The following is a 5,895-nucleotide window of genomic DNA, read 5'->3' on the forward strand; positions in this document are numbered from 1 at the left end:
CCACAAGCGGCTTGTTTGGGGGGTGCCTGGTGCAGGGAGTGAGTGGCAGCTCCCACCACTGCACACATTCCAGGAGGCATGTGCCCCCAGGTCTGCATGGAGCAGGGACAGGTTGCCGCTCACTGTGGGCTGGGGCCACAGCAGTGCCAGACTCTTCCCAGTGCAGGGACTGGGCTGTGCTTGGGTGGGGCAGTGGTGGTGCTGGGAGCTGGGCAATGGCGAATTTTGGGGTGGCTGCAGCCCCACTCATATCCCCCCTCCCAGCACTGCTGCTGCCTGCCTGGAGCACAATCTGGCCTGGCCCCCCACTGGGAAAAGCCCAGCACTGCCCCAGACCAAGCCTGAAGCAAGCAGAAACCTGTCCTGCCCCATGCAGATGTGGGGTCACATACCCCATGCCTCCTGGGGTGCGCATAGCAACAGGAGCCATGCCCCTCAGATAAGCCACTCTGTCCCAAAGCCCACCAGCTGTGCAGCACCTGCCCCATCCTCATTCTCTTCCCACCTCTGCTGCAGCTGCCGGAAGCCTGTGGCCAGGCTGCCTTTCGGCCCTACCACTGCTGCACATTTTGGGGAGCTAAGTCTAGGGCTGTGCAAAACAGCACCATTTCATTTTGACTCTCATTTCACCATTTCAATGGGACAGTGGGGTTTTTTTTTTAGTTTTCTTTCATTTCAAAGGCGCTGTTCCATTTTGTTTCATTGAAACTGTTTCACTTTTTTGACACATTTCCATGTTTCTCCCATAGGCAATAATGGGTAAGCATGAAACTGCCTATAACATTGTCATTTTTTGGCAGATCTAAATGAAAACAGCAGGGATAGTAGCCCCTTTTCAGGGAATAAAGCATACCAAGTTTCAAGGAGCTAGACTGCAGGTATTTCCAGTAAACTGTACCTCAAAATCTTGAAAGCAGAATTCGTGTCACTTGTAAGTGTGAAGGCACAGAGGATGAAAACAGCAGGCATGGTAGACCCTGTTGAGGCTACGAAGCCTGCCAGGTTTCAAGGAGATGGGTGCAGTGGTTTCTGGGAAACTGCACCTCAAGCTGCTGACAAGCAAATCTCGTGACATATGTGACTTGCGTATGTGTGGTAAGGCATGCCTTCACTGGCACCAGGGCCCCTACACAACAAGGTAGTGTGCCCCAGTGTGGTCTCCTCCTCCCCTACAGCCTCAGTTCAGCCCACCACCTTAAATGACAACAGGTAATACGTCAGTAAGCAGAACAGTAACACCACCATCACCTTAGGCAGCAAAACAGTCACAGTCAATATTAAAGCAGTCCTTCCCCACTCTTCCCCCTTCCTCTCCTTATCTTCTGTTTCCCTGCAGGTAAGCCCAGCTTCAGCTTCAAAACTCAAAACATTTTGAAACATGCGAAACTTTTTGACTGCCCTCATTTTGTTTCGAGGCTGTTTTTAAGCCCTTCATTTCATTTTGATTTCACTGTTTCAAGCTCGAAACGAGTCAAAACAGCATCAAAATGAAAAGTTGGTGAAATTTTTCACAGCCCTAGTTAGCACCCCGCTTCCACTGCCTATGCCAGCCACCTTACTATGATCCCTGGATACCCATGCATGGCTGACCAGGCAGCGTAGGGCCTCTGGAGCATAGCATCTTATTTCTCAAATGTTGCAAACTCTAACAAAAGCTTTCTGTCTCTTGCCTCTTCAGGGACAACATCTGGATGAGAGGGAGCAGCCACAGGTAGCCACAGGACCACCCCTGCAAGCTCACTGCTACAGCTGCCTGGAGGTGCTGGTTGCACCAACAGTGCAGCCAGGATGGGATCCACCTGCTCCAGTGGCTAGTGGTCACAGTGGAGGGCTGGATGGCAGACCAGTGGGCATGATGAGCAAAGCATCTTTCCCAAGAGACCACCCAGGAGGAGGTGCCGCTCTAGGCATATGTGGTGCACAGGACTGAGCTGGTGGCCCTGGAACAGTGGTGTGTGGTGCTGCTGGAGCAGCAGCTTGCTGCCCAGAGCCACCTACCAGATGCTGTGCCCATGCCCTGCCACACCTGGCCCCCTGCCCCAGCCCCACAGGATTCCTGGGTCCCTCCCACCATCCTGCAGCAGGCCCCTAGCAACACCCTAGAGCAAGTTCTGCAGTGCTTGCTGGCCATAGGCATCCCCAGGCTTTGCTGCGGCCACTGGACCAAAGAGGCACTGTCTGCAGCTATGGAGCAGGCCTGCTGCCAGTCTGTTCCCCCTGGGCAGCCCCACCCCTCAGCCCCTCGCAGGTATACTTAGGGATGGGGTCAGGCATGTGAAGTGTCTTTCAAGTTTGGGGAACGGTGTTTTTATTGTTGGTGGATGGGGAGGGTGGTGAAGGGGCACTGTGTGAGGGAAGTGGGGAGGAAGCTGTTTTTTGAGGGGGAAGGGAAGAGGGATGTAGGTTTTGTTCTGTTAATAAAGTTTGTATGGTTTTGCCTATGTGTGTGTCCTGGAGTGGTGCTAGGGGTGGGTAGGAGGTCAGGGGTGTGTGGGCAGTGGAGCAGATGGGCTGGAGGGAGAGCGCAGGAGGAAGGGGTCAGCCAGAACCTCCCGCAGCGAGTGCCCTGGGGCACAGCTGATGGGTGCACAGCTGCCCTGGGTCCCGGGCATGGGCAGATGTGGTGGGGCCACCAGAACCAGCACCTTTGCCAGCAGCAGCACAGGCCATTGGTTCCAGGAGCAGGGGTGGCATGGGGAGGCAGGGTGGGAGCTGCTGCATGCTGCCCCTGTGCTGGGTACACAGCTCCCAGGCAGGGGAGCTGCTCAGCAGGGCTGTGTGGGCAGGGATGATCCTTTAAGATGGCTGCTACATGCTGGCAGCTGCTTCTGGCCTCAGCATGGCTGTCAGGTGCTGACAGCCATGTGGCTGAAGGCTGGAGCTTCTCCTGGTGGCCACAGGGGCACATGACAGGCTGCTCTGACTTGTGCAGGTGACCTGGAACTAGATGTAGTCCCATGTAGACACCGGCCTATTTCCAATTACTGCATAGTAAATTTAATACAATATAAATAAACGTGTAGATGTGCCCAGTGTATCCAGATCAAATGGCAACCAGGCTTCAGCCAAAGGCCTCCATTACTGGGTGAAAACCGGGCAAGTGGAAACCTTAGACACATTATCCTTTTACTTTTCCAAAGCTGAGCAGTGACATCATGGTCGGATTAAGTGAAAGGAATCATGAATAGCTACCCCACCTTATTTATAGATTAGACAAGTCTTCAGCTAGTATGCACATCCTACTCTCAACAGCATTGTAATGTTAAAAAACAAACTGTAGAAACTTCCATTCATTTTTAAATTTCTTACAGATCCCTCATAAGCAAAAAGTAGGAAATACAGAAGAAACCTAATGAGACAAACATTATTGTGTGTAGAGAATACTGTGGATCGACTTCATACAATCATTATTTCTTGACCTGGCAATGACCTGTAGAATATTAAAACAATTGTGCTGGATTTTAACTATGCAACTTCCGTTAATGTTCATGCCCAGCAGATGGCTACCCATTTATTAAGTACTCCCTTGAGATATAAAAAGTACTGAGCATGCAGTTTTGCTTTGACATTGAAATCTTTTGTAAGTCTTTTATTTTTCTGCTATACAAAATTTCATTTGCTGCTTTGGATTTGCACTGAAAATGTCATTGTCCTACACATCTTTCATCAAACTGCATCACTTTTGACAAGGGAACTACCTTAAATTGCTCCCCCATTCAAGGTGCAATGAGATTACTTACTTTGTTTTTTGCATTTTCCTTAACTTACTTTTGTGGCCCTAAACAATGGGTGAGTTTAAATTATGTCACAGAGATTGAAATAATGATCATTTTTATACTTACAAATCAACTAAGTCTGGGTTATTGTTTGAAGATGCTGTATATTGGGCGTGTCTACATGAGGCACTAACTGTGTGGTGACAGTACTGCACAGTAGTAACAAGCTACTGTGCAATAGCTCATTGCTACTGCACAGTAGCATCCGGAAAAAACTGTTTGGTGATGGTACTGAGCCATAACTTGCTTATGCAAATACTAAATGACTACGCAGTAACAACTGTGCAGTCCACCATTTATGTAGACATGACCACTGTATATTCCAGCAGTCCTTCTCAGGAAGTCTGGGCCTGATGAATTTGGAACAGGTTTTCCAGTTCATTTTAATCCCTTTAATTACAGCATATTCATTCCAGCTTCATATTTGCCTTTCTTCCCTGCCTACTACCTTCACTCATCGGAAGTCTTTATAGTTTGTCCTCAGTCCCTTCCAGCATTTCCACATGTGCAGGTTTCTCTTTAACAGAGGCCATCTCCTACTTTGTTTATCAAACTTTTTCTTCCTCCTCTTCCCTCCTGCTGTGTTGCTTCATGGAATTACAAAATTTAAGGACAGAAAAGGCTGACTAAGTCTTTTGGTCTGTCTCTCTGGAGTAGTACAGAATTGATCATTATAATACATTTCCTAGTGTTTTAGTCCAGCAAATTTTAAAGGGCCTATGTTTCTATAAGCTGAAAATCCCACAGTGTTATTGGTCTTATTGTAAATACATTCTCTGGATAGCCATCCTAAACTTTCTTCCCATTATTTCCAGCAATTGACCACTCAACCCTGTAAAACTTTGTGTTAAGTTTGAATTCTTCTAGCTTGCATTAGTAGCTTTAGTAGGCTTTTCGGTTTGTTACATTTAAGTTAAGCCAAGTTTGCATAAGCAAAGTTAAGAGAAGTAGTTTAAAAGGAATGAAATCATAAGCAAGAGAACATCCGAGGAAAGGGTCTCTCAGATCCCAACTGCTGACGGTCAACGTGTTCCTGCCTGACCACAATATGACACAAGAATATTGCTTTTCTGACCATATTTGCTCATTTCATAGAGTCATAGATGCTCAGGTCAGAAGGGACCTCAACAAATCATCAGGTCTGACACTGCCTAGGCAGGAAAGAATTCTGGGGTCAGATGACCCCAGCCAGATGCCTATCCAGCCTTATCTTAAAGACCCCCAGTAGGTATATAGGAGAAAATCTCTCAAGGTCTTTCACAAATATAGGCTAGCCTCAACCATGGGATATTGCAAGCCTACACCCCCAATGCAAAATGCCTCCAAAGCTTGACATCTTGCTAGGTGTGCTAGGATGGCATCAGGTTCTCATCCTGAGTCTACTTTCTTAAGCTTAACCTCTGCCGTCACTCTCTGCAAAATCAAGAAGCCATGCATCGCTAAATAGATCTCACCTAAACAAACATCAGGCTGCAGCCCTAAACCTGGGACCTCAGCCTAGCTAGTACAACCACTCATGCCAAACTGCCATCCTACCATTCATCCCCCAGGCTGGTCAAGGCTGTCCTGAAGCTTCCAACAGGACTGAGCTCTCTGCCTGCTCCCTGTCACCAGTGTGGCCAGCTAAGGTCTGCTGACCCTCCACTTCCCACATAAAATCCTGAACAGGGAGAGGAAGTGTCTTCTCATTAAGGTGTTACCCAATTTATGACTACTCTATTGCTCCCTCCTAGATTCTGCTCTCAGCATTAGCTCACAGCTCACCTTGAATCACAGAACCATAGAAATTAAGGGCTAGAAGGGACTTCAAAAGATCATTGCAGGGTACTGACACTGCTTACATGTCACTTTTCTCATGCAAAGCAGCAGATACCCACAAGAACAAGGCAGCTCAGCATTTCCTATTTTGGTGGGGTCTGCAGGAAGAGGTAAAAGACTGATGTGGGTGGAGCCACCCTCAGTGTCATACCTCTGTGGACCTGGCAGTTAAATCAACTGTTGCCTCCTGGAATGGAGGAAGGGAAAAGGTACTTTCATAGATTTCATAGACATTAGGGCTGGAAGGGACCTCGGGAGATCATCGAGTCCAGCCCCCTGCCCAAAGGGCAGGAAGTCAGCT

Source organism: Crocodylus porosus, unplaced genomic scaffold (assembly GCF_001723895.1).
Source record: "Crocodylus porosus isolate Cpor-Errol unplaced genomic scaffold, CroPor_comp1, whole genome shotgun sequence".
Taxonomy (NCBI): Eukaryota; Metazoa; Chordata; order Crocodylia; family Crocodylidae; genus Crocodylus; species Crocodylus porosus.